This window comes from Gossypium hirsutum, chromosome A11, assembly GCF_007990345.1.
Source record: "Gossypium hirsutum isolate 1008001.06 chromosome A11, Gossypium_hirsutum_v2.1, whole genome shotgun sequence".
NCBI lineage: Eukaryota > Viridiplantae > Streptophyta > Magnoliopsida > Malvales > Malvaceae > Gossypium > Gossypium hirsutum.
The window spans coordinates 4,999,701-5,012,485 of NC_053434.1; the positions used below are offsets into that span (position 1 = coordinate 4,999,701).

General features: G+C 34.1%; 1 pseudogene; it reads right to left on the reverse strand.

Moving 5' to 3' along the window:
• Positions 1–2,845: 2,845 nt before the first annotated feature.
• On the reverse strand, positions 2,846–4,249 carry LOC121209672 (probable xyloglucan endotransglucosylase/hydrolase protein 7; annotated as a pseudogene).
• Between the last annotated feature and the right edge of the window lie 8,536 nt (positions 4,250–12,785).

Sequence of the window (12,785 nt, forward strand, 5' to 3'; positions counted from 1 at the left end):
TATTTCTTTTTTTAACGAATCACCTATTATTTTGTGTATTTACTCTCTTTTTTTTTAAATATTTTGATAAATCGAGAAAGTAAAAACACAAATAGACATTACAGGATTTGAATTCAAAACATCATAATTTTTACAATTTTAATTTTATCATTTCAACCAAAATTGCATTTAATTTTATATTGATTCTTTTATAAATTTATTTCATATTTTTTTCATTCACACTAATCTAGAATATTTGATAAAATGGTATACTGAAATTAAATAATAACAAATCCTTTAAAATTTTAAAAATAAATGAAAGTAAATGATTATATTTGATAAAATAGGCTACATATTTCCGATGGGCTTCTTGGCGTTTTACTAATGAAAAGGGCTATCATCGTTCTTTCGGTCATTTAAGACTTATTTGAAATTTATTTATTTAAAGTTACAAGTAAATAATTGATATATTATTAAATTGCGTAATTAAATAATCATTTGTGTAGGATGAGGGATACACCCTAGGTTTTACAGAAAATCTAGAATGGCTTGTCGTGAGAGATCCAATCGCCAAGGCCCGCTGATTACTCTTGTGACAATCACAGTTGCAGTAAGGCTTTCCACAAGCATGTGCAACTCTTGTTTACTGTTTCGCTTTGCGTTGTAATCAGTTCAAAATTGATTGCTTGGGGAATTTCCTGCACACAAGCTGCTTGTCACTTTCATCCTTGTTTATGTCTTATGGATCCACCGGTCGGTCCCCACCTCATATTCTTCGGTTCTACATGTGTATCGGTCGTTACTTTTCGATTTGAGCTCTTCCCTTCGCTAAAATTTCATCACTGATATTTCGTAGCTATAATAAACTGGTACATGACCACTGCTCTTTTAACTTTTAATTTCGGTACTGCAACGCTACTCTGATCGAATGGGGCCTATAAGTTAAGCCCAATTTAGATTTGATGCATAACCCAAATTTTGTGTAACGTTCAAAAATTTCTCTACATTTTGATGTGCCTTATAATCTGCTATTAGTTTATGAACAAATGATTAATAGCAGAAACTAATCTTGAATGGTGTTGACAGGCTTCTTTTTCATCTCATATCATACCATGTTTACCATGGGGGTTCACCTTTTTTTAATTACTGTCATTGGCAACTTGGTCGCTTCATTTATAGTCGTGAAAGCGTCAGTTACATGTCATTCAGTGTCCTTTTAGGGCATCGTCCGAACAGGACTCGAAGCTGATTCATTTAAAAGAAGTCAGAGACTATAACAGCATCCGATGTACGTAGGTTTGTGCGCACTTGTTGTTGTACGGTACTGTTTCATTTACGGTGATTTGTGACCAACAATGACGTGTGGCTATCCCTTCGCTACTGTTTCATGGGATTAATGTTTGTCTTAATTAAACCTCTAAGCCTTATCCTTCAGCGTACAGTTTGTTTTCTCTGACGCAAGTATAGGTGATCCTCGAGAATATGAGAAGTAGTCTCAACAAAGTTTGTAAAATTCTCTTTTAATTAATATATGGCATGTACATAGGGTTTAAGCTGATTTTGTATCATAAATGGTCGGTTTTAGAAATTAGTTTGTTAGGGTTATCTTGAAGTGTCATTTTGGCATGAATGTAATTGGTATGTTATTGAATTGGTTGTATTTGGAATGTTTAGGTGTTATTTGAGGTCTCCCAAACTTGTACCAAGTTAGTCCGTTTTTGAACAATGAGACATGTCGAGACAATGTACTTTCAACGCCGCGATGAGATCAACCAGAGAGTTATGTTGCGATGGCTTCTACTTAATGTCGCAACAAGCCTAGCCATCGAGTTGTGTTGTGACGAGGAACCCCTGAAGTCATGACGTCAAGTCGATACTTTGAAATCTTTATAATTTGGTGCTATTTCAACTTCGAGTTAGCATTAGAATTTTCATAAGCTCATATAAGACCCAAAATAATTGTGTATCACATCATGTAATCATAATACTCACAAATGAATGTTTAATGGTATAAATTGAATGTAATTGATTGTAATTACTCTAACAACGAATATGGCATCTTATAACTCGGACCCAGCAATCGGGTCGAACATCGGGGTGCTACAACAGATGCATGTATTATTGTTTTTATCCATAATTTATTTTACAATCTTTCACATGATTAATTATGAAGTTCAGAAATTTAACAAGTTCAATTAATAAGTATGAGTTATCAAATTAAATTTAATTAATTAATTTATCATGAGTGATAAAATTCAAGTAATTAATTTATAAGTTAATGAGGTTCCAATTCATATTTAATTAGGAAGAATAATAATTTATTGAATTGATATATTTAATTTCACTAATCAAAGATTATTTTCATTTAGTAAAAAATGATTAATAGATTTTTTTTTTCATGTGAAATTTAAATATTTTATTGAGATAATATTTTAATTAAAATAATTTTTATTTAATAAATTATAATTAATAGGTTTATTTATATGAAATATCAATAATTTTATTTAAAATTTTAAACTGCATAAACAAATTGAGTATATGTATGCTTAAAATGTGTTCAAGTCCCGAATCCGGATAACATAAAATTGATCTGTTTTGATGCAATACTGGGGACCGGAGAAATTGATGTACCGGCCAAAGAAGAGGGGACCATTCACTAATGAATTCAAAGCAAATGTATTTTCAAATACTCTTGAATATTTTGCAGGCTTCACCTGTCGTTTCATTTCCAATAAATCTATTTTGTTGGTTTACATCATTATGATTTATGAAGACCCATAAACCAACCATTTTTTTCAAAAAGCCGGCAAGAGTTATGAAGAAGGCTGAAAATTGAGAACTGAAAGTTAAAAATTAATAAATTACATCTTTTGAAGAAAGCTTTTATTGACACAAAACAGAATGCACCAAATACAGACAAATAGGAATTGGATTTTTACTTCACAATTATATGCAATGCACACTTATTTTTCCCTTTACTATTAAAACCCAAGTTTTGCATGGCTCTATTATTTGTATAAAGGGGGGTACATATGTACGTAAAATAGGACACGAAACGTCACTTGGGTTTGGATTTTCAGATGATGGACATGCACTCCGGTGGGGTAACGGGGTATCGGGACTTGTCGGTGCAGTAATCGTATATCATGTGGTTCATACGAACCCACCTATATCTTTTAGCTTCCATGGCATTAAGGGCTTGATAAGCAGTGCCCTCCCACCAGTTCCTACTGTTTGTGGCACAGTTTGCTGGCCCTGGAACCGGACATCCTTCAATGTCAAAGTCCTTGTAATAAGCTAAGAACGGAGCTTTGGTCCAATCAATTTTCTCTAAACCTCCCCTTGTTGCCCAATCATCAGCCTCCCACAGCGTTGAATAAACTCCCATTGGCTGGAGTTTTAGGTATGGGATATTTCTAGCTTCATTGTTCTTATAAACCCTAATTGGCACTTCATCAACATAGAACCTGCAAGAACAGGCATCATTGATTAAATAATGTCGCACGAAAAGTAGATTAATGATTTGATAGCTGTTAAACATACACAATCTGATGATGGTTCCACATGATTGAGTAAGTATGGAAATCTGCAGCAGGATCGAACCAAAGGTTAACCCTTTGTTCCCTGTCACCCTTTCCGTGGGCATAGATATTGGTTTGAACCGTATATGGCTGCCCGGTACGGTTTCCCAAGAACTCGAAGTCTAGCTCATCTCGCACAGCATCTGTATCAGAATTCATCTGCAATGTTCCAAATTAAAAGTGAAAACCAATTTGAATATTGAAAATAGAGTAAGTGAAGTATTGAAGGATTATATATGTTAGCGTACATAAAAGGCGGTGACTGTTCCGGCGGAGTCGCCGGGGATGAGCTTGATTTTCATGCTGACACGTCCGAACAAATACTGCCTTTTAGAAGCAAATCCACAGCCTAATACAACCATATCATTGCGGGAAACAAAAAATATAATTAGTTGTTCATTTTTAAGATTTATATTAAAAGCATTCAAAGTTAAACCTGAATTTTGGTCGAGAACAAGTTGGATGGCTCTCCCTCCATCGATTTGCCTAATATGAGAATCAGACCAAGTGATTCTAAAATCTTCAAGGAAAGTGGCAGGTCGCCCCAAACTGAGAGGGAAAGTGTAACAACACAAGATAAAATCAAAAGAAATCCATTCCTTAAACCCATACCCATGTTTAAACCAGAGAAACAGAAAGAGAATTATTGTTATTATTATAATGTTTGATTTAGAGATGAGATGAGAGCCGTAGTGGAGTGTGTATATATATAGTATAGGTGGGTTCTATGAAGATTGCTGCATGGGAAGTGCCATCAACCTGCTTAGCTTTCCATCCAGAAAATGCCAAACCCTCATTAGGCCCTGATTGACCCAACTCTTTAACTCACCGGCCATCTAAATTTTCATTCAACATTTTCATCCTTTATGTTTTCTTTCCTAAACCTAATTAACTTATATGTATTCAACACGCATTTAATAATAATATTTATTATTATAAAATTTTGAGTAAATTAATATTACGAGTGAACTTAGATAAAAAAAATATTATTACAGAAATATTTCTTTTATAACATCTTAAAAGGAAATACCTTAAACCACTGCTAGAAAACCTACCCTAATGAAAAAGATACTCTCCCTTGGAAAAACTGCCATCCCTCTATTATACATTCAAAAGATAAATAAAATAAATAGTTTTTAAAAGATAAACCTATAGTTTTCGTAAATTGTATTGACATGACAGTGAAAGACGAAAACAACAGGCCAAAGTCGTGATTCTTACAAGAATACCAAACGTTGGCAGGACTTGGAACTACGAGCGGAGCTAGTAAAATAGTTGGGGACCTCTGCCTTGACTTACATGTTGGAAAGGTAATGGAACTTAATTAGCAATACCGTACCAACACGTGTTGATATAAGATTAGTTCATTTTGTCAATAATTTATGATTTTTTTTTAAAATTAAATAAAAGTTAATAATTTAATAGTGTTGTATACTTTTATGCCCTTATATGAATTTATAAAAAATCTATTTACCACTATATCAAGTTATATTTTATATATACACGTAGAATGTAAAATTTATTTTAAAATGACTAATTTAATAATTATTATTATTCACTTGATTTTTAAATCGACATCATAAATATTGTTTTAAAAAATTAATTTAGTTTTAATTGTCCAAAGGACTATTATTTTTAGTGAGTGAAATTTTCAGATTATTTATTTTCAAGCAGGCTGGAGAATATTTGCATATATATAGTTGGTACGTATAGTCTGCACTCTTTTTTCCTTTTTTTTTTTTCATTTTCTAGCTTTTTTTCTCCCTCCACATAAATTGCAATAATTAAATAATGTTTGATGTTTGTGGTGTTAAAAGAATAATAATAACAAAGAACATGGTGTCATAATCTATAGGACTATAAGACTCCTAATTAAGCCATAATAAGACTAATAACATCTGTGCCCAATCACAATCATTAATTTATTTATGAATAATCATCTGCTGGCTAATCAGTTGCACCTGTCACACGGTTTTATGGTTAAAACAATTTATTGTTTTTTAATAAATTTGGATCCTTAATATTTTGCTTCATTAAAACTAATAATAATTTTTTTAACAAAGCCTTTTTTTTTTTCAATTGAAACAAAATACCGCGTTTTGCTGCCCTACAAACATCTGCCTTTTTAAATTACCTAAAAAGCTTCTCATAGGCCAGAGAGATCGTGAAATTCGATTTTGTTATTTTAAAATTAAATTAGAAATCTTTTTTATAATTAGGTTAATAAATTTGAATTTATGGTTAACTGAGAATGCCTAAATTTATAAAAATCTATATCCTATCTGAATAGTTGATTGAATAACTCAATATTTGAATAGATTCCTATTAAACATAATTAAATCAGAAAAAAGAAATTCATATAGATAAGTTTAAACTGTTGAGCAACATAGGTTTCGTTTACAAAATTTGAACGAAAAAATAAAAAAAAAAGTCACCAAAAGTTTTTGATAGGATTATCACCATTAAAATAAAAAATTGATTCTAAATAATATTTTATTACTTCTTTGTACATATTAATTTTTATTGAATATCAATTTAAAAACTTTGACTTTTTGAATTGGTTGTTCTATTGATAGAAAACCTAAGTTATACCTCAGATTGCTTATTTATTGAAATATAAAATTAAAATACAAGTGTCAGAAGTTTAACACTAAAGAAAATCGTATAAACCAAATAGAAATAATATTATCTATCACTTCCCAAATATATAGATCTCACATTTATACCTAAAGATTAAGATATTCACTTCTTAAGACTTAGGCAATAAACACTTTCAATAATGTTTACAATACAATTTGCACTCTCTCAAAAAAACGTTTCTAAATTAATAGATTTGAATGCACTTAATAAGCTATCATATGTAACCTATACAAGTCTCTCTCAATATATTCCATTCAACTTACTAACATAAAATCTAAGTGAATACAAAATAACTCTTTAAAAATAGCTAATACAATCACACTAATCAAATAACAATCAATCGACTTCCAAAACAATAATATAACCTTTATTGATCCTTTACATTTCAAGGGTTAATTTGATTCACTTGAATGCAATCTAATCTCCAAAAGCCAATAATTGGTTTCATTGGATGGACAAAAAAAATAAAATCAATTAAATAGCATATAATCAGGTCCAACTATTTTCTCATTAAAGTTTCAAATCAAATAAGACAAGTCTTTAACAACTTCAATGACATATTGTAATCAGCCCTATCGAGTGCCACTTAGCAACTCTCCGACATATTTTATCTCAACAAATTCCTTAACCATATATTTGTCGGGGTTGTTGGACTTGATGGGATACTCCAGCCATAAACTAGTGTAATAGCAATCTAGGAAAAAGGGAGATATTGCAATATGTCATACTCTCTAAATTTTAATTTTTTTTATAATATTTAAAAGAATTTTTGTGTTTATGTTGTTGACACCATTTTTTGATGAAAATGGGGTCGACTTGGATTTTGAAAATAAAACGAAAAATGGGAGTCGCCACCAATCTTTTTTCATGAGGTGTGATCGGGTCACCTCGTAAAATGGTTGTTTTTAATAAACGATTTAGATTTTATTAAAACAACGATTTTTGTCTACGAAATTCAGAAAAATGGGTTCGGGAGTCGGTTACGCACGAGGAAGGGTTAGCACCCTCGATACGCCCAAAATTGGTACCTAGTTGATTAATCATTGTCTTAGTGTCGAAAATTGAAAATTTGAAGAATTTTTTAAAAAAAATACGATCCTTAAAAGAAACTCTGATAACGTGAATTGAAATATAAGATTCTCTTGTTCCGAAGGAATATCACATCCAGCACGTTAGGACACGATACTCTATACCATCGAAACCAAGATCACCTTATAGCTTATTGAAGCCATACTTTGAAGCTTTAAGAGGATATTTGGCTATTTAGTCGAACGAGAAATCGAAACCCAGCACGTTAAGGCACATTTTCTTGATTTTCCAAACACGAAATATCGCTTTATTTGCAAAAAATCTTATCTCGAGGTAATAAGATGTCATATCCGGTGAGTTAGGACACAACACCTCAAATCTCAGAGAGTAAGCATTTTATTTAACACTCGTATTATGATTTAAAAGAATATGCCGTTATTTAGGTTAAACGAGAAAAATCGAAACCCAGTAAATTAGGACACGATTTTCTCGAATTTCCAAGAACAGAATATTGCCTTATTTTATTTTTGTATATTCAAATAAATATGTATGCAATGTTTAAAACCATGCATATCATTTGAGTTTTAGTGTAAAGAATGAACCTTTAACATGGCTCATGATGTGATTGGAATAATAATAGAATGATAACACGAATAAACAACATAACGACTTATCTATAATAATAAAACAACGAGTATGCCGGGGCAATTAGCAACTAAATCTAATATTAATTAAACCATGATATACATAAGAATAATAATGAAAGAAAGTGGAATATGTATAAAAAATGAATATGCAAACATCAAAAAGAAATAAATAAATAACAAAGAAGGGTTAAAATAATATAACAATGACGATAGTAAGATTTGGTGAAAACATGAGATTATAGACAATCATATTTAAGAAATATATGTAATAATGAACAAAAAAAATTGAAATTATATAAATAAATAAATCAAACAACTTGAAGTAATACAAAATTTAAGGATAAATAGGTGTACGTGTAATGTTACATTTAGAAATAAAAATAGCAAACAAATAGTTAAAAGTAATGTTGGATAATAATCTAGGTAGAGTATTAAAAAGGAATAATAATAAAAATACTATGATAGTAATGATGACAATATTAATAATCAAATTGCAACAACAAAACGAACAAAGTGGCTCAAACTAAAATCAAAATCAAAATAGGAGGTGCATAATAATAAAAGGTAAAATATAAGAAATACATAATAATAATAATAATAATAATCCGCGTAGTAGAAAACACAAATAATCTAGATTTTAAAATATACGTGTATATATATAGATATATATAAAAGTACTTAAATGGAATATTATACAAAATGTTAGGATAATATAACATGAAAATTCCAAAATAATGATTTTTCAACAAGGCAAAACCAATAAAGCAATTTCAGCAAAAGAGAAAAAATAATAATAATAAATAAAATAATAATAAAAATAAAAAAATTGAATGAATCCTTTTGGAAATAAGTATTGAATAGATAATAAGCCTAATTAAAATAAATTTAAAATAAAAGGGGTAATCTGAAAATAAAGAAACCAACATGGGGGATCACTGTGTAATGTGCGCAAATGCACAAGGACTAAAACTGGAAATAATCCAGGTCCCATAATGTAGTGCTTAGACGCGGACCGAATTGCCAACATGCGTAAATTTTGAAGCCAAATTAAAAAAGGAAGTGAAATAAATAAGGCATGGTTGAGTGCTTGCACAAAGGGGAGGACTCAATGTGAAATTCCCCTATTTTCAACTTAAAAGGCGCAGATCAGGCCTGTTAAACAAGTTGAAATGCGGGCCTTCCTTTTTACAAATAATTTAAAACCCCTTTTCAAATGCAGCCACCTTTTAATTAAAAAAATCTATAATCCTAAAATCAATTAAACATTGCAGCAAAAAAACAAAAAAAGGAAAGAAAAAGGGGAAACCCAAAATGTTTGCCCCCGTTTGGTCTGCCGTTCAACCACCATCAGTCCACCATGAACGATAGATGGTGGTCTACCAAAGCGTTCCCCTTATGCCTTCATTTAAAGCCCAGCCTCAAGGCTCATCAATTTCGGCCTCAAAACCCCTCTCAACCTTCGACGCCGGCGAAGAAGACGAGGATTTGGTGGCTCGTTCGCAAAGTAAGTCTTCTATCTTCTCTTTATTATACTAAAACGCATGCAGAGCAAAAAAGAAAACAAAATAGACCTGAGAAAATAATGTACAAGACTTTTGAAATCTTTTTTCTTTTTGATTGCTCTTTTTTTTTATGTTTCAATCTATGTGTGTATAAAAATACAATGTTTTTTTTTATTCCCGAAATTCCCCTATTTTCAATCAGTTCCCTCTCCCCAAAATACCATCGATCCCCCCGTACAATTTTTGATTCTGGTTTTTATAACCCATTTTCATCTAATTTCCTATTGTTTCTGTTTTGTCTCTTTGCATGGATGGGCACGATGGAGGTGACAGAGGCATGGGGTACAGACGGTGATGGGTATGCGTGGAGGCTGGCGCGGAGCAGAGGCGTGCGAGGTTGAGTGGTTGCGCACATGGGGCAACGTCGCAAGTGGGCAAGTGGGGGTTTGCTGGTATGGGCCCGGGCAGATTTTGGGCTTTACAGCTGCCCCTCTTTGCTCGTTGTCGTGTAACGAAAACAGAGCAAAGACCAAGGAAGACCAAATTTGCCCGGGCTTGCCGAGCCTTGGCTTCTTTTGGTGCTTTTCTTCTTCAAGTAGCCTCGTTCCAGTCTGCTACGTCTTGTTGCTTCGATCCACTCTACTGCAACTTCAGATACGCCTTGTAGCTTCAATCTACTCTGCTACGACTCCATGGGGATGAGATTTGTGTTTTTAGTCTGCTCCACTACTACTTAGGGAGATAAGACTTGATGCGATCTGCTCCACTATTGCTTAGGGAAATAAGATCTGTGGTTTTGTCTGCTCCACTACTGCTTAGGGAGATAAAACTTAATGCGATCTACTCCACTACTGCTTAGGGAGATAAGATTGTAATCTTCGATCTATTCCACTGTTTCCCAGGGAAGTAGAACTACCAGCTTCAATGTACTCCACTGTAATCAGGGAGGTAAAATCCGCCGTCTTCAACCTACTCCACTATTGCTTAGGGAGATAAGATCTGTAATCTTCAATCTATTCCACTGCCAAATACAGGGAGATAGAGTTATCGACTTCAATGTATTCCACTGTAGTCAGGGAGGTAAAATCTGACATCTTTGACCTGCTTCGTTGCCAAATACAGGAAGGCAAGATCTGCAATCTTCAATCTATTCCACTGCCCAATACAGGGAGATAGAGTTATCGGCTTCAACGTACTCCACTGTAGTTAGAGAGGTAAAGTCTGCCGTCTTCGACCTGCAATCTATTCTATTGCTAAATACAGGGAGATAGAGTCTGTTTTTTCAATCCACTTCCTACCAGTATAGGAAGACCGGAACTGTTATCTTTGATCTACTTCACGCCAATACATGAAGACAAGATCTGCTTTCTTCGGTCTACTCCCTACCAATATAGGAAGACAAGACCTAGTATCTTTGCTCTACTTCACGCTAATACGTGAAGACAAGATCTGATTTCTTCGATCTACTTCGCCACCAATATGGAAAGATAAGATCTGCATCTTCGATCCACTTCCTACCAATATAAGCAGATAGGATCTGCTACCTTCGATCTTCTTCACGCCAATACATGAAGACAAGATCTGCTTTCTGCGATCTACTTCGCCACCAATATGGGAAGACAAGATCTGCATCTTGGATCTACTTCCTATCAATATAGGAAGATAGGACCTGCTATCTTCGATCTACTTCATGCCAATACATGAAGACAAGATCTGCTTTCTGCGATCTACTTCGCCACCAATATGGGAAGACAAGATCTGCATCTTCGATCCACTTCCTACCAATATAGGAAGATAGGATCTGCTACCTTCGATATTCTTCATGCCAATACATGAAGACAAGATCTGCTTTCTGCGATCTACTTCGCCACCAATATGGGAAGACAAGATCTGCATCTTCGATCCACTTCCTACCAATATAGGAAGATAGGATCTGCTACCTTTGATCTTCTTCACGCCAATACATGAAGACAAGATCTGCTTTCTGCGATCTACTTCGCCACCAGTATGGGAAGACAAGATCTGCGTCGTCGATCCACTTCCTACCAATATAGGAAGATAGGACATGCTATCTTCGATCTACTTCACGTCAATACATGAAGACAAGATCTGCTTTCTGCGATCTACTTCGCCACCAATATGGGAAGACAAGATCTGCGTCGTCGATCCACTTCCTACCAATATAGGAAGATAGGACCTGCTATCTTCGATCTACTTCATGCCAATACATGAAGACAAGATCTACTTTCTGCGATCTACTTCGCCACCAATATGGGAAGACAAGATCTGCATCTTCGATCCACTTCCTACCAATATAGGAAGATAGGATCTGCTACCTTCGATCTTCTTCATGCCAATACATGAAGACAAGATCTGCTTTCTGCGATCTACTTCGCCACCAATATGGGAAGACAAGATCTGCATCTTCGATCCACTTCCTACCAATATAGGAAGATAGGATCTGCTACCTTCGATCTTCTTCACGCTAATACATGAAGACAAGATCTGCTTTCTGCGATCTACTTCGCCACCAGTATGGGAAGACAAGATCTGCGTCGTCGATCCACTTCCTACCAATATAGGAAGATAGGACCTGCTATCTTCGATCTACTTCACGCCAATACATGAAGACAAGATCTGCTTTCTGCGATCTACTTCGCCACCAGTATGGGAAGACAAGATCTGCGTCGTCGATCCACTTCCTACCAATATAGGAAGATAGGACCTGCTATCTTCGATCTACTCCACGCCAATACATGAAGACAAGATCTGTTTTCTGCGATCTACTTCGCCACCAATATGGGAAGACCAGATCTGCGTCGTCGATCCACTTCCTACCAATATAGGAAGATAGGACCTGCTATCTTCGATCTACTTCACGCCAATACATGAAGACAAGATCTGTTTTCTGCGATCTACTTCGCCACCAATATGGGAAGACCAGATCTGCGTCGTCGATCCACTTCCTACCAATATAGGAAGATAGGACCTGCTATCTTTGATCTACTTCACGCCAATACATGAAGACAAGATCTGCTTTCTGCGATCTCAATCCATCCCACTGTAACTTCAGGGGTATAGGATTTGTTTCTTTGATCTGTCCTCTGGGGATCATGACCTGCAAAATCTATTTCATGGACCTATTTATGCCTAGTGTTTAGGATGACATGATCAGAATGAATCAAATGCTCCTAACTAGATGTGTATGTATTATATTTGTAGAATATCATGAGAATGATCCATTTTAATGCTTAGGTTGTCATTCCTCATTGTTCATCAAGGTTCTATCACTGATGCCTTCTTGTTCAGCCAGTACCTTTGACAGAAAACCCAAAGAAATAGTTGCAATTTAGACTATTCTTCCTCCAATGCTTCTAACCCTTAAGTTTGGTCAATTCTAAACAATA